This window comes from Vanacampus margaritifer, chromosome 9 (genome assembly GCF_051991255.1).
Source record: "Vanacampus margaritifer isolate UIUO_Vmar chromosome 9, RoL_Vmar_1.0, whole genome shotgun sequence".
In the NCBI taxonomy this organism is placed as follows: domain Eukaryota; kingdom Metazoa; phylum Chordata; class Actinopteri; order Syngnathiformes; family Syngnathidae; genus Vanacampus; species Vanacampus margaritifer.
In genome coordinates, this window is record NC_135440.1 from 24,615,080 (window position 1) to 24,641,712 (window position 26,633).

Consider the following 26,633-nt stretch of genomic DNA (forward strand, 5'->3'; position numbering starts at 1 on the left):
AGCAAGTAAGGATTTTTCATTTAAGTGTACTATACTGAGGACTATCAGATAAAATGCAGATTTTCCAGGAATTTCCGTTCACATTGCAACACATGTGCTACAGAACACACAATGAAGCTTTCCACATCATTTCCTTCTATCCTTCATTTCCCTCCGGAATTTGACCAGATTCTCTTTCATCTTAGCGCAATGGTATATTTTCAATGTTCTTTTGCTAATTACGCAAAACACTTTGTGACCCCCCCCCACCCTCCCCCAGCTGCTCGCATATGTTGGGTAGTAACACAAACATTCTCGGGAACCAATGTAAGGGCAGAACAAGCAGCTGCAGTGAAAACCTTGTGATTAAGGTGCATTCACCCTTACGAGAACACGACAACAGGCCTCCATAGGGCAACATGTCTTCATTTAGCCACATCATTAATGTCTTGTAATCGTGACTTTATTTTCTTTGGTAATTGTATCAGCCCATACGCAGAGCCACGCTGTGTTTGTCGCCCCTATTAACAAATGGATGCTAACCTGCTAAACTAATTAGTTGAACATAAAGCACGTATACCGACAGAATCATCATGTTGAGGTCTGCGCAAAGAGGAATTGCTCCCGAGCACAATTTTTCAACCCTCATTCACACCGACGGACAACTTTCATGATCCATCTCCTAATAACACTCTCTCACGTTGCAAAATAGTACAACATTGCTTGACATTAAAGAAGAGAAAGTGGCATTTTGCGGATTTGAGGACGAATACCATTAAAGCAAGAAACACTTTTGTATTCCAATCCGAATACATCATCCACAAACAAGTCCAAACCTCTAAACTGCAAAATGGCAGTTAACAATAATATGTGCCTGCTTTGCTACGCAGCAGTCCCATAATTAATATCATCTAATGACAGACAATATGGAAAAACGTATGCGGTGTATTACAATTTAGATCGCTCTAACTTTCTATTAGGTTTCCTTATTTAAAGGGGAAGTCAACCCCCCAAACATTTCTTCTTTTTTTCCCCTTCCTTTCCTGAGAGAGCTCAGTATTGTTCATTCGGTAATTTTACCGATTCGACATGTCATCATCATTGCTCTCTCTTTTTAAAAAATGTTTTAATTTTATTTTGAATGTGTGTGAGTATTGATAGATATTATAACATTTTTAATTTTTCATTTCATATATTAACCATTGTTACACATTATTAACATTTTAATTCTTTATATTAACCTTGTCGAAATGTTTTGTGTCCTGTGCAGAGCAGATGGTGTTGATTTCGGTATAATCTGACCTTAAGCTGGGACATACTATTTGGTCTAAAAAAGTTCCTTCTCAGGGTTTTGTGCGAAAACACATTTGGTCCTTGAGAACAGAATCTGTTTTGAACACGCACCCCTGACTCTGTTTTCGCCATCTGCTCACGGAAAAGTACCAGAGAGTATGTTTTGTCTACAAATGAAAGAGAGGAGGTCTTTTAACTATAAGAAGCCATTGTACACGCAGAAGAGGTACATTTTGACGCTCTGAATCCCACCTGTTTAAGTGATGAATTAGAGGCTGTTATTTGTCCAGAGATCTCTGTTAGATTAAAAATCATTTTTGCAAAGGTGTTTTTTCTTACATTAAACCTATCTTCATTTTTGGAACACGCAAAGAGGATGAATAATTTTATTCCTCTTTCAGTATGTGCATGTGCGTGTGCATGTGTGCGTGCGTGTGAGTGTGTACTCATTATTTCACCTAAAACCTATTAAAAATCCCATTACCGTTCACCTAAACCGAATACTTCAGAATCCAGCTAGAGTTGTGAGGTTGTCAGGAGACCAGAGGAAGGATCAAAGAAAAGAAAGGAAAGTGAAATCCAACACCGACCAGACATCACCTACTACCCACCGGGCTCCCGACCAGTCTTTCACCAACCCCAGAAACATCTAAATTCCAACCAAACATTCCCCCAAATATTTCTTGACAATATGTTCTATGCAGCCCCACTAGTCTAATAATGGTTAATATTGCATTAGTGGAATATGAGTTAAGCAGCAAAATCCAGCGTTTTTTATCAATATCAGATGGCGGCTATTTTGCCACTTGCTGTCGAGTGAAAATGACATCACAGTTGCTCAGGTAACGACCAATCGCACCTCGGCTTCAGAAAACAGGTGACAGGTGAAAACATCATCATCCTCTGTAAACTCATCTGCAGTGTGCATTTTTAGCTCAACCAATCAGAGCGATAAACAAAGCAGACAACTTAGCTCAACCAATGAGAGGGTGTAAAAAACGAAATGTAAAAAAAAAATAAATGTCAGTACTCGGGATTGTGTTCGCCTTGGCCAGATTACATTTACACGGCAACACACAGAAGATGAAATGTGATTGGACAAAAAATAAATAAATCTCAATACATGTTTAGAAGGTAGCCAGCCAAGACACATAATATGAAACAAAGGTCATAAATGTTTTGAACTAAATTCATCCAATTCTAAATTGTAAACGTAGGTCAGTGCTTGACACAAGCTCACGCTGTTCTGCAGGTTCCCACGTGTTACCAAAAATGGTTCCCTGTCAGATAAACGGCTACGCTGTCCATTTTTCCCCCACCGTTTCTTGTAAGTGCGAGTCGAGATTGAAATAAGACAGATAGCTCCGATCAAATCTCACTAATAGATCGTTTAATTACTTCCTTCCTCCTGTTAGCCTCCCGATGTTGTACTTCCGCCTTTTATGAACATCTTGTGGCGAGCGCTGTCCTTTTGCATCTGCTTCTGCCCGACAACGAAGCCAGCTTGATGAGATTGGGGGGGACTTCATCACCGTGCTTAACCTTTTCACATCCCTTCCAATGAAAAATGAATGGGCGCACTTAAAAAGACTAGCCAAGCACTTTTTGACCTCTACTGCATGTTTCCTGCTGTGCTTGTGTTCGTGCGCGCGCGTGCGTGTGTGCGCGTGTGCGCGTGTGTGTAGCATGCATTGTGAGAGCTTCTGATCAGTATTAAGATGAAAGAGGGGGAAAAAAAAACAGATCATTAGCCGGTGGGCCGCCTGCCATCGCTGCATTACCGGCTCTCCAATCAGGAGGCGTGTCCACAAGCCAAGGTCAAAGGTTTTGTGGCGTCTTGTCCCGAGCATGTGAACGATGGACCCCGCCCTCCCAAGACAGACTAAGAAGGGCATGGAAGAAACCACTGCAGGTTTTTTTTGTCCCGGGCAAAGGTGAAGGGGACGGATTAGAGTGCGAGTCAGAATGATGGATTCAGCACTATCGGAGGAAAGACTGCAAATGATTTTTGTCATTGGTAGTGTGTCATTTTTATGTGTTTGTTTTTTATTGGAGACTTCCCGCTCACAATTCTTTGTGATTTTGGATGTACAGGCAAACAGCCCGAGCAATCATACATTTACATCGTTTGGCCATTACGACCGCTCCCACCTAAGGGCAACCATAACTCCGATGTGTGAACACAACTTTGACACCGCCGTGTTCTGAGACTCAAATTCTGGAGGGCAGTACGGCTCGGATCAGTTCTCGCTCCCGCAGCGCCAAGACTGCCTCTGTTTGCGTTGACAAGCTGCATGTCTGTGATCTCGGTTTTGGACCAGTCATCGCAAAGTATTTAGGTCAGTCTGGCAAAAGGAGAGAAAACTTGAGTACAAAAAAAACAACAACATACCGTTCGCTTTTGTCTGAAGGCACAAAAGGCCGAAAGACAAAAGGAGAAACTTCTCGTGTTAACGTCTCGGCGTGTTGTGATGTGTGTTTTGTGTAAGCAGCAAAAGTGAGGTGGAGGGGGGCGGCTGGGGGGTGGTTGTCGTCGGGGGTCTTCAAACGCATGTTTGCGAGACCGGCTTCTCTGTTGTAAAACGTGAGATTAGCTGTAATCTCCTTGTAGTTGCGTATCAAGCTGTAGCTAAGACATTGATCGGACCGGTTCCTTAATTGATACCACTGGAGGGCCGCCCGCCACGGGGGAACTCGGGGCTTTACCCCCTCCCCTGCATGTGAATCCATGTGTGATTTTTTATTTATTTTTCAAGTCTTGTTAGATTTGAATCCCTTCCCGATGGCCGGGATGAAACAGAGCGCTCACTTATCCCTGTCTAATCCCAGTCTCCTGTTGTCAAAGTGTTTCCCCGTGGGAAACGCTCAATCGAGAGAAAGACGAGGTGCGACCGCGGGTACGAGATCCAGACAACGTTTTGATCCGTGCCAACTGATCGCACATACAAACATCCCCAACGAAATCGGCCAGCCATGTGTTTTACCCTGGTAATCAAGTCCTCAGAGTCTCTCGTCCAATTAAAATAAAAACGAATAATTCATTTTGATACATATTCATGAGCCTCAACGATATGGGAAGAATTCCATACATTAGTTACACGTGTTCCCGGATGAATTATATATGCTATTTAAAATTGCTCAGTGATCTTAAATGTCATCATTAATCTGAAAAGCGCCACAGAGGAACCTGTTTTGTCCTGGAGGAAAAACAATAAAGAATCCATCCTGTATTGTTGTATATGTGAGAGAGGGAGGGTGTGTGTGTGAGGGGAGTGTGGAAATGCCTTCAGAAGGGCGATGATCAGAGGGCGCTAACCCAACACACTCATCAGGCCTCCCCGTGGGGACGAGCCACAGTCGAATAGAAATGCTGTGGACCAAAAAGAAAATGGAATAATTTATTCCAAGAATGGAGTGAAAGGGATTTGGAAGAAGTGTGTATGCGAGAGGGACGGTAAGAGGAATGGATTAAAGCCACGTCGAGCGGGTCCGGCAGATAGAGCCCGGCACTGTGGCCTGACTTTCTTTTCCTTTTTTTTTTTCTTCCTCATCTATTTCACTGTGCGATTGAAAGAAAATTCAATTGCCGCTCTTTCTCACTTTCTGCCCGGTGCGCGAGCCAGAGAGAGCGAGAGTGTGAATGAGATCAACTCAGCAAGTCATTTCAAAGTAAATGCGCTAATAAAGTGTTAGGTGGAGGAATTAAGAGACGCTTGGAAAAAGATACACTGCATGCACTTTTCCATACGCCCTCTCACAGCTCTAATTCAATATGACTATCAAGATCGGGTTCGAGTAATTTTTGGGACCGCTGACATGATAAATTACAGACTCACTGCATTAGCTGAAAAAAAATCATTGTTTTACATTCACACATTAAAAAATATATTACATCAGTGGTTCTTAACTCGGGTTCGATCGAACTCCAGGGGTTCGGTGAGTCATTCTCAGGGATTCGGTTGAGGTCAAGACACACACCCAACTTGAATGACTTCAATTCTGGGGCCTCCCAACTAGTTTATTGTTTATTAATGGGGGGCTTTAGTCTAGTCTCGTTTTCGTCTGATGAAAAATGTTAGTCGACGAAAACATTTTCTTTTAGTTTTTGTTAACAAAATTAACACTACCTCCAACAAGGTGAAGAACCACTATAAGAATATGCTATGCGATTCTCGAGTAAATCGCTTTACGCTCAAAATTCAACTGTTCCCAAATTATGTTTCATTGTAACTGTAACAAAATAAGAGTAATTCTTAAAAGTTTTTCAGAGTATCAAGTTCTTACTTTCCTAACACAACACCTTCATGGTCATTCTGTTGGTTTGTTAGAACAATCCAATATCCTCACCGGGTACTTCCCGGAATGGTAAAGTACAGTATATCCACTGTGACTTGAGCTTTGTTTGCTTCTCGACATCCTCGCCAGATGGAGGATCTTGCCAGAGATAGAAAACAAGAAGCCGTAAGGGACATACAATATAGAAGGGGGGGGGGGGGGGAAATAAAAGACTCTTTAACAGTGTGACAAGTATTTGAATAACACACCATCGGCAAATACGGCAATTGCGTCATGTGTGAACTTAAGAATTTAAATTCCTCAATGATGTCACCGATTTTATTTTACAGGCTGCTGTGCATGACTTGGCCACTGGGGGGCAGTAGAATAGTCATGCAGTTACAAACGGAGAAGTTTCAATTATAGTAAATGAGTACAAAAGAGTTTGAGAAACAAGAGTTTCACAGCTATTGCATTAATATTAGTCATTTTTCGCAGACGATAAAGAATATATTGTTATATTGTTGGTGTATATGTGTTGCTGCCGATACCCGGCCTTATTTCAAGCCGATACCAGTTTCGGTTGCCCTCATGTGGCTGTTTTACAATCCGGAACTACAAATGAGAAGAATAGAAAATTAAGGACAACTGCTATAATAGGATGTATAGGTCTTTCTTTAAAATGATCTGTCATTAGTAAACTGTTATTATTTATTTTTAGAAAATAAATGTATCAAAAGTACTAGAGGTGTTGGCACTTGGGATCGGTATCGGTGACTACTCAACTGTCTGAAAAGAAGTGGTTTTGAACATCCCTTGTTATAACACCACCAAACAGATGCTATTTGTTAGCCGGTCTAGGCGTTATGTGGTTGTTCTAACCACACATGAGGTCATTTGAGCAAATGAGCTAATTAAAAAATGTGTAGCAAACTGGTAGCCATTCATTTAGTCAATATTTAAATCATGAATAGCTCTCAGTTTCCATATTGGTGCATCAATCTGCATCAATTAACCAAATAGTGTTTTTCTTCATGAATGCACAAAAATTCTAATAATTTTATTGAGCGAGGCACAGGGAGAAATATGTTGATTACTATCCCAGCCTTTTTATTTTTTTTTTAAATAAAAATGCAATCCAATATACAGTCAAATGCAATACAAATATGTTCTAAAATTAACTTATTGCTTATTATCATGGCTGTGCAGTAAATGAGGGCACGAGGAGTTCCATAATTAAAATGCTGAAGTAAATTGCAACTTCCAGGAATTGCATTTGTGTATGATTTGAATCCCGCTGCTGTACTGCTGTACGGATGTGGGTCACAATGGTAATCAAGGGGGAAATATTACACACACTGTAATAGCTTCATCAACCCGTAGCAGGCTTGTTCTCGTACAGTAGCGTGCTTCATTTTTAACAGTAAGAAATGACTTTCTTTGGACATATTTGGACCGTTGCACTTACTTGGTCTTAGCTTTTCACTGCGTGTTGGATTGCATTTTATTTGAGCTAATATAGCGCTAGTGTGACACAGATCTATTGTGGCTCATTATTCATCATCTTTTTTTTTTTATGTGTTCTCACAATATATTAAGTGCAATGCCCTCAAGGAGAGCCTCAGTCACAACACACATTTAAAGTGCTGACACATTGTACTTTGTTTTCATGGCGGTGACCGCGGTGTAGCGATGTAGCGGCGTAGCATGGCGGTAGTTTGCCCATATAAGGCGCTGGTTGCTAAGCGTCTGAATAGGTAGTAGGCTGTCGCCTTTTCTAGCCGTTTTGGCATTAAGTACGCTTTGGTTCGGCGATATAGATTTGCCACTGTTACTGATACTGATGCGGATTAGCTTAAAAAAATAGAATGGATCTATCGAATTCCAATGGCATGGCAGGATCTGGGGGAGTTTAGGCTCGCTCGAAGACCACTTTGAAGTGTACTTCAGACTGATCACATCGCCGTGCCTTCTTTACCATATCACGGTACGACAAAAGTCTTGTGCACCAGAGCTCAAGACATTGGGATGTACAACTTTCCCCTCCATTTTCTGTTTTTAACTCATTTGCTCCCAAAAACGTATAAACAAGTTCTATTTTAAATATTACCAGTGTCCCAAAAATGTATTTTACATTTAAAATATATATGTTTTTTTTATGCTAGAGCATACAGAAGGTTTTGATGCAGCCTCTGAACTGAAGAGAACAATTGAAGCAATGGTAGTTATTCCAAAAACGGCAAGAAGGTGATAGCAGAGTATAAGAGATCAACCAGGGCCGTGCTGTAAATACCTGTTTTCCCCACAGTTTTAATCAGATTTGTGAACAATGAAGAGACTTAGCTATATTCGAATGCTAATTGCTGCAAATCGGAAACAGATAGAAACACACTTTTTAGTTCCTGATGAAAGAAGAGACTCTAATCTTTCTTTTGGTCTTTAATGTGCAACTCGGCAAAATCTCTTGCTTTTGTCACTCGTAAATTACTCGACCACACTCGCTAATTCGGATGTGCCGAGATGTCATCACAGCGCACTGCCGCACACATTTTTTCAATACAGTACGTCAGCTATGACTGCAGGTGCGCCGCAGTAGCATATACGCAATGGATGTCTTGCTAAGTGCAGTGTGAAAAGGTTGTCAGCCATAACTACAACCAGACACTATTTTATGCTTAGAGTTACTTTTTGCTGTTCAAATACATTTATGTTTTTAAAAAAGTGTGTTGTTTTTAAAAAGTTTAAATGTGTTTATTAAAAAAAAGTTCCTCATAGTGTCTCTCTATATCGCAGATTTTGACTTATTCGGGTAGGTCTGGTACGTATCCCCGGCGATAAGTGCACTTCACTGTAAGCCATATTAAAACCTCCTTGGTCCTTTTATATCTGCTCAGAATAGAGAGGGACAATGGTGTCCAGCCCAGAATGTTAAGTGCATGTGTCTGCGTGCACACAGTGTGTATGTATTTTTTTGCGAGTGCGTTTGTGAGAGCGATAGAGACCGAGCGAGACTTACTGTTTGGTTGTTTGCTCAGAGCTAAACAGATGCGTAAATAGAGATTGGGGAGTCCAGTCACATCAGATTAGACCAAACACCAACATCCTCAACTCACACAAGCGCAAAGGATGCTCACGCAGACACTAAAATGGGCGCAATTGGCAGGAGGCAAACAGGCACCAGCGAAACAATGTGCTCCAGTCACACACCGAGCCTTTTATTAACCATAACGGCAAAACACCGCAGCGAGAAAAAAATGCGCCCAGAGAGTGGATTGCTTTATGGCGCGCACACACACACACGCACACACGCACACACACACACACACACACACACACACAGTGGCATAAAAACAGTGAGGACGCATACCATCACATGCTTCATGAAGTCTAATGTTGCCTTTCCAATATCTCCATCAGCCCAAGGCAAAGAAACATGGCGGGGACGGGGGGCAGCTGTGATGATGACGACTTGATTGATGAATGCGTGTGGCAAACATATAATATAAATATGCAAAGTACAGTCGCCATTTCACCTTCTCGCCATAACGCAAAGTTGGGGAGCCTGATGTCTATCGGGCCTATTAACTCATTAATTATCAACCCAGCCATTGTCACTAGAGCAACCCTCTTCTGATTTCGCAAGGTCCACAGAATATTCTGTTCTATCGCTATAAAAACATGGAACGTACCAGAAGAAAGATTAGAGTCTCTTCTATCATCAGGAAAAAAATATATATTTCTATCTGTTTGTTAGCAGCAATTTGCATTAGAATATAGCTACGTTTCTTCATTATTCACAAATCTGTTTAAAACTATGGGGGGAAAAAGCTTTTTGCAACATGTTCCTGTTTGATCTCTTATACTCTGCTATCACCTGCTGTCCGTTATTGTAATAACTACCATTTCTTCAACCGTTCTCTTCAGTTCAGAGGATGCATCAAAGCCTTCTGTATGCTCTAGCATAAAAAAAAAACGTTTAAAAAACAACAACAACGTAAATACGTTTTATTTATTTCTACGTTTTTGGGAGCAAACGAGTTAATATCACGGGGCGGCGAGTGACGGTGAAGGTATCAGTGAAGCAGAGCCCTTATCACGCGCCGCATGGTCCAAGAACACACCCGTCTTTCCACACCATCTGGAGCTCAATCAGCTTGATTAGCCCACATCCATACCCTTAGCACCATATGGGCAGTGTGCTAAAAGTGCCTGGAACAGCACATTACATATAGAGTGAAGTCACAAGCGGCCATTAATATTCTTAATTGTGTGTCAGCACGCAAGCTTCATCTTCATTCCATCACAGAATCAACCGAGACGGACACAAAAAAACAACAACTTGCTTTTAATCAATTAATCAACTGGACTTGTCCCTGGAATGTTAATTATTTTCTTACAAAGATAGTGAGGGCCTTTGTATGTTTTTTTTTTTAAACCCCTCTATCCTGATTTCTTTCTTCATCTGCTCTTTCCTTCTATCCTGTCTCTTCATCTCAACCTAACCGGCTGAGACAGATAGTCGCCTCACACAGTTTAGGTTCCGTTCAAGATTTCTTCTTCCAGGCAGTTTTTCCTTAACTCATGATCCAACTATTTGCTTATGTAGGGCTCAGTTGATTTTCTTTTATACATATACACTCTAAAAACAGTTGGGTTAAAAATAACCCAATTATGGGTCAAAATGGACCAATCCTCTATTTGGGTCTATTTGACCCAACTTTGAGTCAAGAAATGGGTCTTTTAGTGTAAAACAACTCATAAATATTGGTCAGATCCTTTACATGGGTCAAAAAAATTGGGTTATTTTGTATAAAACAACCCAGAAAGTTGGGTCAAATTCACCCATAAGGTGGATTGGTCCATTTTTTATCTATAATTGGGCTACTTTTTAGAGTGTATGTTAGGGGTGTAACGGTTTTGATTTAAACCGAACCGAAGCGTACCACTTTAAAATGTACTATGTTTGAATCGTACACACTACAAACAGTTGGGTCAAAAATAACCCAAATTGGGTTAAAAGGGGACAGACACAACTTTTTGGGTTATTTATGTAACCCAAAAAGTTGGGTTTAATGAATAACCCACGAAACAACTCAGAAATGTGGGTTGTTTTGCGGAACCAACACAGATGAGCCCTCGCCCACACTTTTTTTGCAAAAAAAAAAAAGAGGGAAAAAAAGGGTTGTTTTGGGATAAATAAATCATTTGACCCACGTTTTTTAGTTAAATAGCAAATCAAAAAAATGTAGTCAATACATTTTGGGGTAAAATAATCCCAAAAGTATTTTTTCCTTTTAAGGGGTAAATAAATAACCCAAAAAGTTGGGTTATTTAAAGTGGGGGGTAGAATAAATGACCCAATAAATTGTGATTTTTTTTTGTTTGTTTATTCAATAAACCAAAACGGGTTATTTAAGTTTTGGGGTTAAATAAATTACCCCAAAAGTTGGGTCGGGCGAATCAATTGGCCGGGACCGTAGTCAGTGCTGATTTTCTCAATTTTTTCCCTCCTCCGCAGAAATCTGAAAAAGTCAGCCTTTGTCCTGCTGTGAGAGGACTAAAAATGCTTTCCTTTTTATTTGCGAAAACTACTTCATGGTCACTGAGTCGAATCGTTTGTCTTAAAATGAACTGTCCTTGAATGGTATTGAAATACATATCGGATCTTCTTTTTTTGGAGAGATGCACATCCCTAATGTATATGTATAGCATCTTGGAAGATACAGTATATATGTATGACGAGCGTGGTTCATGTAACATGTGTAAAGTGATTTTTAAATAATTCTGCTGCGAATCGGCACCATATAAATGAAATGGACTTTGATTTGACTTGACTAACGAGAAACGACGTCCGTAGCGAGAAGGACGGCGAGTCAGTGCAAGGTGAGGTCGTCTTCCATTGAAACTTTCCCAGACATTTGATCATCATTCCCATTTGCGGTGGGACGCTGTGTCCTTGCTGTGAGTAAAGTTACAAATCAAGTGCGACACGAAGGCGTGTTTGCGACACGACTCGGATCGTCGTCCGTTTACTGCTTCAAACCAATGTTTGCGCTTTGACTCAGCAGTGAACAATAGACCGCTTGGCACTGTGGGCGGTGTAAGAAACAGTCACATGCACACACTTGTGTATGTTTTATTCATTGTTTATTATTTTTTATTTTGGTCAACTGGCCACTTAACCCCCCTGTGCCGGCCATTTGTATCCTTCTCGCTTCCGTTTTTGAAAACATTTTAATAACTGTGGTAATCCAAATGTAATGAAACTTCCCAAGGGTGGAGATTTTTGCCTGCAATTTCCATTTGTTTGCTGGATTTAATCATACAATTTGGATGAAGTGGGTTTTATTCCAGACTCAACACGTGACAATCTTATTTTCCTACATTTTTCTATCAGACGACATCTTCTATCAATTTTCCAACAAGGGAGCAATTTCATGTAATATTCTTGGTTTCTGAAGGAGGTGTTTAAGGGCTTACCTCAATCCATTGGAGCGAATAAATAATGCAATTTTGATTTTAAGAAGTGGAAATGCCCACTGCTTTTTGATATAAAAAGTGGAAGCCCACTTGGTGTTTGCTGTGGAAAGACAACACTGCTTGCATTTCCGAATATGCAAAAATGTTTACAAGTTGTGCATTGTGAAACAAACTGGAATTTGGTGAAAGAAAAAAAAACTAATAATAAAAAAAATATATATATATATATATATATATATATATATATATATATATATATATATATATATATATATATATATATATATATATATATATATATATATAACAAAAATAAAATAAAAATATATTTAAAAAAATGTATATTAAAGGCTGATTACTTGAACTGATGTCAGCTTCAAATTTAACGCAGTAAAAGAAGCCCAAAATCCAAAGATGAAGGTTGGAGCGCAGATTTGAACACCAACCTTGGAACTGTGAGGCAGATGTGTCACCATCAATTTAAAAGACCTCAGAAAATGACATGCCATTTGGGACCTAGAAACAGATCAAGCTTTATAAAGATTACACCATCTTTTGACATTGATTGGGTTTATACACACACACATGCGCATATTGACATCTGTCTCATATTGATGATTGTTTAATTAGATGGAACGAACGTCCATCATGAACAAAGCCCTGCAGGGGTCAGGCGATTTTATCAATGTATGGGAGACATTTGGCCTGCCTGTGTTGTATAAATCAGGCTGTGCTGCAATCAAACTGCAATATGTCAGGACATAAAAACGTACGAGCATAAAGTTGGAATATTATGAAAGAAAAATATATTACAGATACTGATGTATGCGCTTTATTATTCAGTACATACTGTTATATTATTACTATACAGTATATTACATGTATATTTTGTAAGATTCGGAGACCATAAATATTACAAACTCGTGGCGCTAACTTGTGAACCGCCAGGCCTCCCTCTGGTGGCCATTGATATTTTTCGTGTGGTGGGTTGTGATTGTGACGGCAAATTCCTTGCATGTTGTTACAGACCTCGCCAATAAATCTGATTCAGATTCTGACAAAATGATAATGTTAAAAAAAATAAAATAAATCAAGTTGGCATTTTCTGATAATGAAGGCTTAAAAGAATGAAAGTCATATAATAGCAGTGTTAAGATGGCGGCAGTTCAGGATCTTGTCCAAATACCAATGTATTACAAGTATCGTATTACGAGTCACAATATTACCAGGAAAAAAAAATAAATTAAAGCAACTGCACTTTTACAAGAGAATAAAGTTGCAAGTTTACAAGAACAAAGAATATTATGAAATATTACAAGAAAAGTCCCTCTATTTTAATGAGAAAAAATTGAGTGTCAATAATGAGAGAATAAAGTTGTAGTTTTGGGATGGTAGAGTCATAATTTTATGAGACCAGTATTCAGAGAAAAGGTTGTCTGAAAAAGTCCTCAGCTATTGAGAGTTTGATGAGAACTGCTGAGCATGTCAAGTTTTCGCCTGCACCCTTTTTCCTTTATTGTGCGGCCCTTACACTCCTCACACATTAGTCTATTCACGTTCTCAACCATTTTTTTTTTCACCCTGCTGAAATGTTGTTGTTTTTCTTATTACTGAGAAAATGCGCAACGGCTGATGACTTTAGGTAAATCGTTACCCCTATTAATTAACGCTGACCTCAGTTCACGCCAAACGGAGGATAACCAATATTCCAGACGCCTGAAAAACACCTTTGCGGTACACTTTCTTAATGTGATGGCGTTCCATGTGGGAAAGGAGAACCACAGTCTCTGATATACTTTTCAGCCATTTATTGAACACACCGAGAACAGTAAAACATACGGGACCTGATTTAAATAATTAACTCATTCACTCCCAGCCATTTTCACTGAGGCAATCTGCATTACTGGATTTTGACTGATTTTGCCCACAGAATATTGTGTGAATATATTGACAAACACACCACAGGATAATCTTATAAAATAGTATACAGTGTTCCCTTGCAATAACACGGTTCACTTTTCGCAGATTTTTTTAGTGCAATTTTGCATGATTTTTTTTAAATTATCTTTTTTATTATAATTTTTTTTTAAATATGAAGGTTTGGACATTGAGAATGTTTAAAATTCAAATGACTCGATGAGCATAGTGTATAAAGTGTGGTGAGGGGTTTTAAAGCCTTAAAACATTTGTAATAAATATAAAACATTTCATTTATTGCGAGTATTTTTGGAACCTAACCCCAGCGGAAAACCCTAACCCTTTTAACATGAGTTTAATATAATTGATAAATATCTCAATTTTGAGAGGGTGTGCACACTTACGCAATCACATTTTTTTCCCCCTTTAAAAAGCCCCCTCCTGAAAAGGACAAAAAGCCCGTGTACAGGTTCTTAGTCACATTAATGGTGGGAAAAGTTTTGAAATTATTCCTTGGTCTCATTTTTATTTTGCGCAAAACCGGGGTGTGTAGACTTTTTATATCCACCATATAACCAGTTGACAGTCCCATATGGAGCCACACAGTGTGGTGCTGAACCTCCATTTTGCTTGGGGAAGCCAGAATGGGCGATTGGATGTATGGTTGGATGAGGTAGAAGGAGGCAGAGTGGGAGGAGTTAATACAGATTAGAAGAGCTCAATGCAAGGGAGGGGGGGGGGGGGGGTGCAATAAGAAGGCTGAGTGGTTCTAGTAAATATTTATATTGCATTATGATACGAGCAAGAGTGAAAGAGCGGGAGAGGAGAGGCGGTGAAAAGGGGAGGGTGGGCTTGGATAGAGCCTCCATCCCTTTATTAATTTTATTCCGCTCCGCTAAGTTTAGCATTCAACACGTGTCGCCAGTGATGGAGGGAGGAGGGAGGGAACTGGAGAGAGAGGGAGGGAGAGAGAGGTTGACGGTTGCTAGGTGACGGGGCACATATACTGAATTTTAACCAAAGAACAGGCAAAGAGGGAGAGAGAGTGTGTGAGAGAGGGATGAGAGAGAGAGAGAGAGAGAGAGAGAGAGAGAGAGAGGGAGAGGGAGGGAGGACGAGAGAGAGAGAGAGAGAGGGGGAGAGAGATCGGTGGATACATGTAGAACATATATGTATGTTTTGAGAGATATTTTCCCGGCGTCTCTCTGCGCGTGTGTGCGTGTGTGTGTGTGTGTGAGTGTGTGTGTGTGTGTGTGTGTGTGAGGAGCTAGGGGGGGGGGGGGACACGCGCGCTCACACACACACACGCAAAAACGGATACCTCAAAACGGAAGGATGTGAAAAAGGATGGAGGGACGCAGGAAAAGAGGGGGGAAAGGCTGGTGAAAAACAGTAAGTGATTTTATTTTGCATGATCTCACGCACGCACGCACACGCGCACATATTGGATTAATTGCGACACGGGATGAAGGAGCATTGACACGGAGGTGGAGGTGGATGGGTGGGGTGGGGGGTGTCGGCATGTTTCGGCGTCCGGGGGTGGTGAGGTGCAAGCGGCTGGCGCACCGGAGCTTTGACCCTTCTGTCATTGGTGCGCCTGCAAACTCACCAGCCGCATGTTGCACCTCTCACACACACACACACATATATAAACACACTCACACACGGACGCCGGCATTCCGTTTAGTCATGAACCTTTTTAAGAGGAGGGGGGGCTGGGGGGGGTGGTGTCTGCAAGGAATTTCATTCTAGTGAGTTTGCGCTCTGTTGTTAAGTCTTCAAAGAGCGGCGGTGCGCCGCTGCAGCTGTGCCCCGCACCGCTGCAGATGCTCCATCATATCTGTTGATGCTCATTTTCGTCTCTCCTGCCTGCGTGCTGGCGCTTTGTGCGTGCCGCAAGATTGCCCGGTTCATCCCCACGATATCGCCGGGATGGTTTGGGCAAAACGCCGTCACTGTTTGGCCACCTCCAAATGGTGGGACACGCAAAACACTCTCACGTCAGGCGGCTTGAGTTTGTCTGTGGATCAACTTTTCTTTCTCCCCCTGCGGTACGTCACTTGAGGTGAACAACAAACCGCCGCCATCATCAGCATCATCAGCGTGAGCCCCGGTGCTGTACGCCTTAATAAATCTGTGGCCAAGGTCCACAGAGACCACCAAGGCTGAAGTTCACACTGCTGACCACAAGGAAGCAGCCTGAGTGTTATTTATTTACCCCCCCCCCCCCCTCCAGATTTGCTGCAGTAATTGGAAGTGTAAGACCAAATACAATAATTGCCTTGTTGGAATGAACATTTTGTCCTCCATTTCTGCCGATATCCATTTCAATGGTCTCCTTTGCACCCACAGGTGAGCACGCTCATCATGTGCACGCAGGCGCACCACTGCAGCAGTGCGCCTCACGCGCCGCTGGCCGCCAAAGTGGCGCTTTGGCTGTCGGGCTCCTCAGACCCGCACGCCGCCGCCGTGCACGTACAGTTGCCCGGAGAGACGTGCGTTTGCGTGGCAGAGGTGACGGGAGAGACAGGAGGTGTGGAGGCAGGGATGACGGAAGGTGCGAGGAGGTGAAGAGGGGAGTCGGGGGGAGAGATTTGTAAAAGCAGCCACAACAGACGAGGGCTGGTAGGAATTGAGGACTTGGGAATTTACGTTGTTGGAAAAAGTGGTTGTATGTGAATACATTTTTTACAGGAACAAAATCTTACTGTTGCAAACGCTCTTCCACCGCTTTATGGCAGATCAGGCTAGATAGGGACAGTCGCATTTGTTCGGGGCAGTCCCGGGTTAAACGGGACAGTCCTGCTTTTGAGCCTTGTGTTTCAAGTCCAGGCAAATTTCGCCAGCCCGGTTGTATTGTCCCACTTTTTTACGCAAGTCCCGTCACAGCGTCCCGTTTTTTTGTTTGGGCCATGTCCTCCCCGAGAAAAAACGTCCACATGGGTCATTTTTACTAGGACTGGGTATCAATTCTAATTTCCTCGATCCATTCGATTTCAATTCCAAAGAGTTCAGTTCGATTCGATTTACATTTTTTCCGATTCGATTCACTTCAATCTGATATCCATTGCTTATAGCACATCGCTTCTTCTTAAATGTCAAGTACATGATAAAAAAAATCCACAAATATTAAATTACAAAGAAAATGTTGCAGAGGTACTCACTGGTCAAATGATTTAGTTTATTAATGATAGTAACACGTAGGGCTGGGTTTAAAAAAAAAAATCAAATAAACGACTTACTTCTTACTGTTTTCTTGAAATGTATTGGTCATATAAATGTAAAAGTATTTTAAGGAATTATTGAAAGACCTCACCATTCAGAATCTTTATTTACAATTATTGAATTATTTAACCATTTACGGCCTTCGCAAAATGTATTTTTGGAATTTGTTTGTGGCTTTTTTTTTTTTAAATCATGCCCTTGATCTTTAAGAAGAATTGATGTTCCATAATTAATCAATATCGAGTGAATTGAAGCGGATCGAATCGAATCGGGAAAAATCAAAATCGAATCGAACGGAACCCTAGTGAATTGAAATTGAATCGATTGAGGAAATTTGAATGGATACCCAGCCCTAGTAACACGTGTTACACAAACATTTACATCGGCAAGGATGAGATGGAAATATTTTCATAATCGAATTCAATAATTGTAAATATAACTTAAAAAGATTATGAATTGTCTTTAAAGTTCAATAAGTCAAGTCTTTCATAAATGTAAGAAATACTTTTAAAGATTAAAAAAGCCTTTACATGAAAAAAAAAAGAATTTATGCGAAAAAGATATATAAAATAATTGATTCATGGTTTTATGAATTGATATTGGGATATTGGGAAAATTATTCCATATTGATTGTTCGGTTTTAAAACCCAGCCCTAATTTTTACATGCCCTGTAAAATTCTATTGCAAGACTCTTGCAATATTCTGCCTTCATTTTCGTATTTCAATGACTTCATGATTATGCTAATTTATTATGATTACCGTTACTATTATTCTGGTTGTTTCGTTCACTTTCTGTAGAGAGGAACAAAATCAACATTTGGATACTTGTTTTCTTCCAAACCCATTTGCTTCATCAGCCTCTGCTTCATTGATTCATTGACTTTTGCAGAAAAAGCCTTCGAGCTCAGGCTCAACACCGCCCCCCAAACACACTCACACACACACACACACACACACACTCACACTTTCCACATTTCTTCCCTTTTCTCATCCAATCCTTCTGTTTCCACGTGCCTCAATTCCGGCCCTTTCCATCAACATCCTGCAACTGGTGACTTCCTGTTCTCAATATCCCAAGCCTTCCTCCACCACCCTCCTCCATCCGTCATCTGTGTGATGTAACATTTCCCCACAAACCCCTCCCCATGCACCACCACGATCTTCCTAACACCAGCCATTAAGGTAAAGCTCATTAGCATACAACATCAATTAAGTCTTTAACGAGATCAGAGATTGGTGCTTTTGCGCGATTACAGTACAACTGAAGTGGCCCCGCCCCCAATACAAGTGTTCCTCCCGGCGTTAAGAGTTGCCACGATGAAGCGGTTATATATTCACTTTGTTCTGAAGCGCTGTTTGACAGCCATCACAGATGTTATCAGGAGATTAAACGGGTCTGCTAGCGCTTGCTAGCACTTCCGTCGGAATTGCCTCAGACAGGGCAAACTCCACAGATGGTGCACGTCATTTATTATCATTACAAACTTCAGTTCAATTCCCTAACCAAGAATATGGCAACTTTATGAGGCGTCAGCTATTATTTCTTTTAGTACTAAATTTATTTATTTTTACACTTTTGAGAAAGATGGTGGCTTGAGTTTACAGCAGCCAGCTTAATATTACGTCATGTTTTTTTCTTCTTCTTTTTTTTTCTGGAGAATATTATGTCATGTTTTGTCATAATGATTATTTGGCTTACTGCCAATGTTAAGCTAATGCTTTAAAAAAATATGTAAGCAATTGGATGGTGGTTCCCAGTTTCCTTGCTATATATTTGTCCCACTTCGCTATCTATGGCATCATTATTTTCATTTGATTTTATTTGCAGTGCTTGACTTATTTATTTAACCATCTGTCTTTCCCTATTTGTGTCGGAGCCCAACCAGCATCGTGAAATGCTTTAATGTGGACTCTTGAAATTTCATAGCGCCATTTTTATCAAACAAATCATTTATAACTCAAATTGTTAAAAAAAATGAAAAACAATCAATCACTAAGACCATTTTTTTTTCTTCTCCACAATGCAAGCAACATCATAACCAAAAATAATACCCTTTACTATTTGTAGATGAACAACCATTTACATGCAAATTCAATTGAAGTCTTAATCAAGCAGAGAGAAAACCTACGCAGGCACAAGTAGAACCTAAAGCCGAGTTTTGCACCCGGAACCTTCTATCTTTAAAAGAGACCCGCTAACCAGTAGTCAAGTGTTGGGAACGTTACTTTAAAAAGGTCATTAGTTATTGTTACTAATTACTAGCTTAAAAAAGTAAGTGAGTTAGTAATTGAATTACTTCATAATAAAAGTACCAAGAAAAGTAACTATTTTCACTACTTTAAAAAATGTTTTAAATATTATTATTATTATTATATTTTTATACAAGGAATTCAAATTTTGTCCAGGCTATTTAGGGTGTTTTCATTTATTTTTGTGAATATTTTTGTCACAAAAATGCCTCACTCCATAATGACATATCATATAATAATAATAATAATAATAATAATAATACCTTAAATTTGGAGTGATGATGTATGTATGTTCTATCACTGCCAATTTCACATACAATAACGATAACGGCGTTTCAAATATGGGGAGCATAATTAGTTAGATTAGTCCATTTATGAAAAAATAAAAAAAATGGAGTAAACCTAACGCTGTTAGTTTAAACGCCGTTAGTTTAAACGCCGTTAGTCCACCAGAGAGAAAAACTGTTTAAACCAGTTATGATAATAAACTATACCTGCAAAATAAACATTAGCAAAACAAACCCAGAGCTTCCAAGATACAGTAAGATGTCTGTCAGCCAGTTTCTGCTAATTAGAAGTTAAAGTGACGCTACGGCATATCCGACAGTGACAAGTGGAGAGGATAAACAAAAGTAATTTACTTTGAAGATGAGGAAACCAGGAGCCAATTGCGTGTCCCTCAGTACTACTTCTTCTGTAGTTCTTCGAGAGTGTCACGACGTGAAGAAGAGGATTGTTGAAAAAAACTCCGCCATGGTTTGCCCTGTTCCTGCTCCAAGGGGTCACAGGCAAAATCCTGTCAAAAAAAAAAAAAAAAGTGGATCATTGTTCATGCATTGTTGGATTTCCTCTTTAGAGACTTAATTAGTATGAATAATTCAAAAGAATATACAAGTGCAGACTTGGTTTGATTTACTCAGCATTCCGGGTGATAATCATCTACTAGGCCAGTGATTCCCAAAATGTGGGTAATTATGCAATTTCACTTCAATCTGTCCAAAAATTTCACAAATGTATTTGTTCATCTGTCAATGCCATTGATGTAGAGTGACAGGCAGAACAATAAAATGCTTTTCCATGAAATGGCAAAAATTTCAAGAAGCCAGTGTATCCACCTGTTGCCAAACAAAAAGGTCAAAAACGGTAAAACAACTCATTAATATCGGTCAAAACCTTTACTTGGGTCAAAAAATTGGGGCATTTTGTATAAAACAACCCAGAAAGTTGAGTCGAATTGACCCATTAAGTGGGTCCATTTTTTTTTATCCATAATTGGGTTACTTTTGACCCAAGTATTTTTATCCGTCCTTCCTCAAAAGATAAATATGAAGATAAACTCCAGGCTCTGTTGACTGTTATTTGCTCTGAGGGGCCCCCTAGTGGTTCCAGGGCCCCCAGCAGACACTTAATACTGCATTGATCCAAACTAGGGAAGTTCCGGTAAATGAATAACCTTCATGATGGCTAATCAAGTCAATTGGTTCCTATACATCATAGTCGGCTGTTACCTGGTAGTTGCTCGTTTGCTCCCTTGTTCCGGCTCCATTGCGTCTATTGATTTTTCTCCTTAGCGAGCCAAGTTAATTAGTCGTAATGGCGCAAACTCACGTGAAGGAACAGATATAAGAAGCATCTGCAGTGTGTGTGCAAGATCAGCAAAGTTAGCATCAAAGAAGCAGCTGTCGCGTGACACCCTGCTCACCCCGCATCAACATGTGGCTTTTCGAGCATTTGCCTGCCAAAACAATCTTATATAACCAAGCAGAAGAGGTTGCCGGGCCTTTCAGCTAATGATATGCGTGATACCATATTCAAATGATCTGCCTTTTCTCTGTTTTTCTTTCCACTCAGCTGTCACCCATCATTCACCAACCCAACGGCATCTCCGGGCCATCCTCCATGACGGCATCTCAACCTCCATCATTCTCACCCGTGTCCTTCCGTCTCTCCATCCCAGCTAAATTCATAAGAGCACTTCCTAAGGCGATCATCTTCCTGTCGCGGACGTTTGTTCCTCAATTTCGTGTTAAAATATTAATTGTGCTTAGAAATTCTTATATCTTTTGCTTCCTTATTAGGTTCTCCTCATTGAAATGCCAGTGATGTACACCGGTAGCTGATGGATTACAATATGGAGGATTGTCACATAAGTAGATATAAAAAGTGAACACACCGCCATTCAAATGCCAGGTTTTTGTGAATTGAGAAAATAAGACCAAGATAAATCATTTCAAATCTTTTTCCTGTACCATTAATGGAAAGAGAGTTAATAATGTGGAATCCCTTCAATGTTCATAATTAACCAATCACATTTATACCTGCAACCATTTAAAGGGACACATTCCAGCTGTTCTAGTAAACATTTCCTGACATTTTTATTTATTTATTTTTTTTTTTTACCAGAAGCCTGAAGGTTTTGTGCACTGACTACTGGAACTGTCATAATGTTTTCCACCTTAACAAAGAGCCCACTTCTATCTTAAAAAAATCATGATGCTGTCAGCCTGTCAACCACCTTTTGGATCAACTTTGGTTTCAAAACTTTTGAAAAAACAACAACATTTGGAATCTCTCTTATCATAAGAAATGATAAATAAATAATACCCCCCCCCCCTTCACTTTATTTAACATTTCTATAAACATACACTTGCAGAGGATGCAACGCCTGAACATGGCAACAATAAGCGAAGTGCGCATTACGTTTGCGCACGCGTGAAAATCAAGTTTAAAAGAAAAAAAAAAAACTTCCTGCCAAACAAAGCCGTCATTTGAATGGCGGCGAATGGAGTGCTGAAAGTGTTTGGGTAACCGCACTCCTTAAAGATTGGCAAGCATTGTTTAAACGACTTTCAGCCTTAAGTGACAAAACGACAGGTGCACTTGGTGCCATTTTTAACTGTCCTAATGGAGTATATCGGCAAAAAACAACAACAACAACAACAACAACACCATTGCAAAGCTCGAGAGGACGGAAGTGTACGCCTGTAAACCTTCGTTCACCCTTCCCAATTTCCAGACAGAAAAGAAAGATCCAAACGGGCGTACAAGAGGCTAAAATTGATTTTTTTTTTTAAAAACACATTTATTTTGTCAATATCCTGAAAGCGATGGAACAGAAGGAAGCATCACGAAGCTTGCTAGCGGACGTACGTGTAACCAAACTAAAGGAGTGACAGTCATTTAAGAACCTGCTTCTAGCCTCAATTGACCACTTCAGTGAAGAAAGCTCTTACCCGTCTCTTGATCGCGTCCAGGTGGTGTGTCCTCGGTCCAACTCCCGGTATAATGCACACATTCAGTCAAATAATAAGCACTTTAATAGGCTTAATGCCGTGTCCCGGCAGAGGGCAGTCAGTAACGACATGCCATTCATGTTTGAAATAAATTCAATAAAAAAACATTAACTTTCCAACGGTTGAAATGGTCCAAATCAGCGCTTCCCTCGTTAGACTCCATTCCACTCTTACCAGCCGGCCTACCCATAATGCACCGCGCTGCCAAAACGCGCACTTTATATAAACACCAAAACATTTTTTGAGAATAAACAAAAACTGGGGATTCTTGCACATCACGCCACTTAAAAAAAGGGGAGTGTATACATAAAAAATCAAAATAATAAATACTGCTTCATATTGGCACTTATTTTCTTTGCATATTTGTTTCTTTCCCACTTCTTCAAGCGTACAAAAAACAACTTAAAATCAGCCATAAATCCTTGAAAGGAGGTTTTTACAGTTTGTCCACTTAGCACAATGAATATGATATTTGTCCATTGAAAAAATAAATAAATAATTGCAAAGTGTTTAAAAAACAACAACTTCATCGATGACATCATATCCTGAATGTTACTTCCTGTTTTGGCCATTTCCGGTTTCAGCTGTCACATCAAGAATGGCCGCCATGTTTTTTGCCCTGAATACAATCTGTTGCCATCCACTGTGAAGCATCATACAAGCAATGGCGTAAGTTTCTGAATATCATTTTAAAGAAGTTTAGAAACGGCTCAATTTGCAAACGTTTGTAAAAATGTATGGTTATGAAACGATTTTGCTTTAAACTTCTGCTGTAGTTGAATGAGATGTTCGGATGCTGGCCTCTGTTAGCTACCTGATTTAAACTTGGCTAATTGTAAACATAGCCATATCCCAGCTATAAAAAAATTATAATGATGTGGTTGCAACCACATTTATTTCAGTTTATCTTCATCTACGTCAGAAAGAGGTTTTCTTCACAATGTTTTGTCATTACATTAAATTAAAATGTATATATCAAGAATACTTAGATGACGTATTTGTACTCACTGTCGGTGAGTACTCAAACAGTGAATAAAATAAAAAGTGGAATCAAACATCCGTAGTTTCCATAAAGAATACTATTATAGCGTTTATATGACCATATATTCGGATTAGAAAAGGGTTAACCCAGGGGTCTTATTTGGGTTTTTTAAAAAAACAAATAAAAGGATATTTGGTCAGTTTTGTGTGCTTTTAAATGCCCTTTCAAGACCCAAATAATGCTAATATGTGGGTTTTGAAAGGGTTATTAACTGCATGTAAATGTAGTCTGAGTCTCTGCAATACACTCAGTTAGTAAGATTATATCTGTAAAGGCGGGCATGTAAAAGTAGTGTGTATTTGAGGCCATTTAATTCTGCACCCAGTAAAGAAAAAACGTTGGGGGAACTCAAAATTTCAAGGAATCAAAGTTAGATAAAATGTAAAGTTGGGCAGTTTGAATTTTTTTAATTTTTTTTACGTTTTACAGTTGTGAAAATTGGCTTGATGGCTAATTGTGAAGATATCACTAAAACCAACTCGGCAAATTGTTTTGGAGCAAACAACTTGCTTGCTTTGTTGTGCAAACGTTGTTGTAAATGGCAATAATTAATATGTTAAAGCTGTTCCTTAAATGAGCCCCCCAAAAGGTTTTTACAGTGCAGGTGGACATGCTGTAGTGCTGTTTTTAACCAAAATCCAGTTGCTGATTCCAATTGCTTATCTGACCATTTTATATTAGACAAAAAAAAAAAAGATTGACCGACGGCTAAGTGCTAACCCTCAGAAGTAGCCCGGGGCTCACGGCAGGACCGGATGAGGCCTGGCAAGAGCTGAGCCAGAACTCATTCAAACGTTTAAAGAATGACAGGGAGTCATGTAATGAGCAGGTGGAGACAGACAGACACAGTGGAGGAGGAGGGCAGGCTGTCAGAGAGACAGAGAATGATACACACGCAAACACACACACACACACAAAAAAAAAATCACTGCAAAACCTCATGGGTATAAAGCCACGCGCATACATGTGCACATACTGTAGTTTAGAGCTGTCAAATTGAATCGATTAATCGCCAAGAAGAGGTGGCAAATCCAGGTCCAGAAAGTAAAAACCCTGCCACAGTTTGGCTTTAGCCCCAGGTGCTATCTAGCTAGCTCCCTAGCAGGTAAACGAGCACGATGGGAGATAGCTAGGTAGCACCTGGGGCTAAAGCCAAACTGTGGCAGGGTTTTTACTTTCTGGACCTGGATTTGCCACCTCTGTCTCTAAGTAATCAATCATCAAATTAATTGACAACTATTTTAATAATCGAGTAATCGTTTGGAGCCATTTTTAATTTAAAATTGTCCAAATCCTCTAATTTATCAACAATAATTGTTCACTGACTTCTGTAGTCCTTGATGAAAGAACACTGATTTATCTTCTGTGTTTGATCAAAATAAGATATTTGCCAACATCTGTTTTTGCTTTGGAAAACAATGACCAAACTGGTAACATAGTACAACATCAATCCCCCCATTTTTTAATCACTATACGAATACAAAGTATGAAAATAACACCAATCACTGGTTATTAAAGAGAAATTAGGAGAAAAATGCTTTTGTAATGCACTTGAACGCAAAATTTAAATGAATCTGATAAGCCGATTAATCGATTGAATAATCGATAGATTAATCAATTCTAAAAATATTGGATAGTGACAGCACTACTGTAGTTGAACACAGTTTTTGCATGCGAGAGACAGCCGGGACATTGCTCATCGCACAGACTTTCATGTGCGCATCCTGCTGATATTATTGTGCCGCACACACCACGCACACACACACACACACACACACACACACACACGCACACACACAAACAGAGCAAAGGTTGAGAAGCATGCAGGCATGTTTAGCATCACGCAGTGTTTTGCGGCAGTCCGTCACTGTGATTGATGCGCCCGGAAACGACAGCGTAAGTGCTGATTAAAAAGGAGGAAATGGGTGGCATTCATTTAAAGTACGGTAGCCCGTGTCAGCTGGGGGCCCGCGATTTCAAACCTACTGGGAACCTCCATCACCCTGGTGAGGAAAAAAAAAAAGCGAGCAAAGGGCGGCGCTTATCGTGGCCTTTGTGCTGAACTGACTGTACCGGATTAACCTGGTGCATAAGTTGCCTTATTTCCTTATCGTTTAAAAATAGCTTTCAAGTTTGAAAGTGAAATTCTTGCATGCGTAGGTGGAGCCGGTGCAGCTTTTATAAATGCTAATTTGTGCGCTTGCATCTACAGTAGATGCAGGAGAAGAAGATGACAAAAGCCCTCAGATGAAGGCTGCTTGATGTTGCTTGCATTTGTTTGAATGAAATCCATCCCTGCTTGTTAATACCAGCAGCTTCTTGTATGCCCCCTTCTGTTTTTTGGCATGAGAAAGAATGAGGTACAATATGGTTTAAATGCAGGTGGTCTGACTCGTAGTTTGGTTCCAGTTCCAACGTTCATTATTCATTTTGGAGGTTCTTTTTTTTTTTGTGGACAAAATCAAAGCCTTACTTGGAGTTTCTTGATTTTCTCATTTATACGCAATTTCAATGTAGTTTTCCGAGGTCAGACCAAAACTGGTCCGACGAAGTGCACCCTGGACTGGTCGCCAGCCAATCGCAGGGCACATTTAGACAGCCAATTCACACTCAAATTCACACCTATGGACAATATGACTTAACTGTCATTGGTCAAGTTTCCATCCAATTGTTTTGAAAATTTTTAAGGGAATTTAGTACTGAAAATGCGCAAAACGGACATGCAACTTGTGCCCGTTTCCATCTGTTCTTATTTTGCGAATATTGAGAGGGAACTCCGTCGCTGTAGGGGGCGGTATGCATCATAGAGATGTTATCCCCACCAGTAATTTAAAAGAAGAAGAACAGGAAGCGACTGCGCCGTGCGATGACGCCATAT

The 26,633-nt window shown here is 40.1% G+C and overlaps 2 protein-coding genes across 4 annotated transcripts in view; one reads left to right on the forward strand and one right to left on the reverse strand.

The window, feature by feature from the left end:
* Positions 1–22,889, reverse strand: part of pitpnc1b (phosphatidylinositol transfer protein cytoplasmic 1b) — a 45,193-nt gene extending 22,304 nt beyond the window's left edge. For both annotated transcript variants that reach the window (XM_077574783.1, XM_077574782.1), the window contains exons 1-2: positions 22,654–22,889; positions 20,062–20,216 (exon numbers count right to left, since the gene is read on the reverse strand). The gene's annotated coding sequence lies outside the window, so the exon portion shown is untranslated. The remainder of the gene's footprint in view (positions 1–20,061; positions 20,217–22,653) is intronic.
* Positions 15,037–26,633, forward strand: part of grin2db (glutamate receptor, ionotropic, N-methyl D-aspartate 2D, b) — an 83,500-nt gene continuing 71,903 nt past the window's right edge. For both annotated transcript variants that reach the window (XM_077574777.1, XM_077574778.1), the window contains exon 1: positions 15,037–15,336. The gene's annotated coding sequence lies outside the window, so the exon portion shown is untranslated. The remainder of the gene's footprint in view (positions 15,337–26,633) is intronic.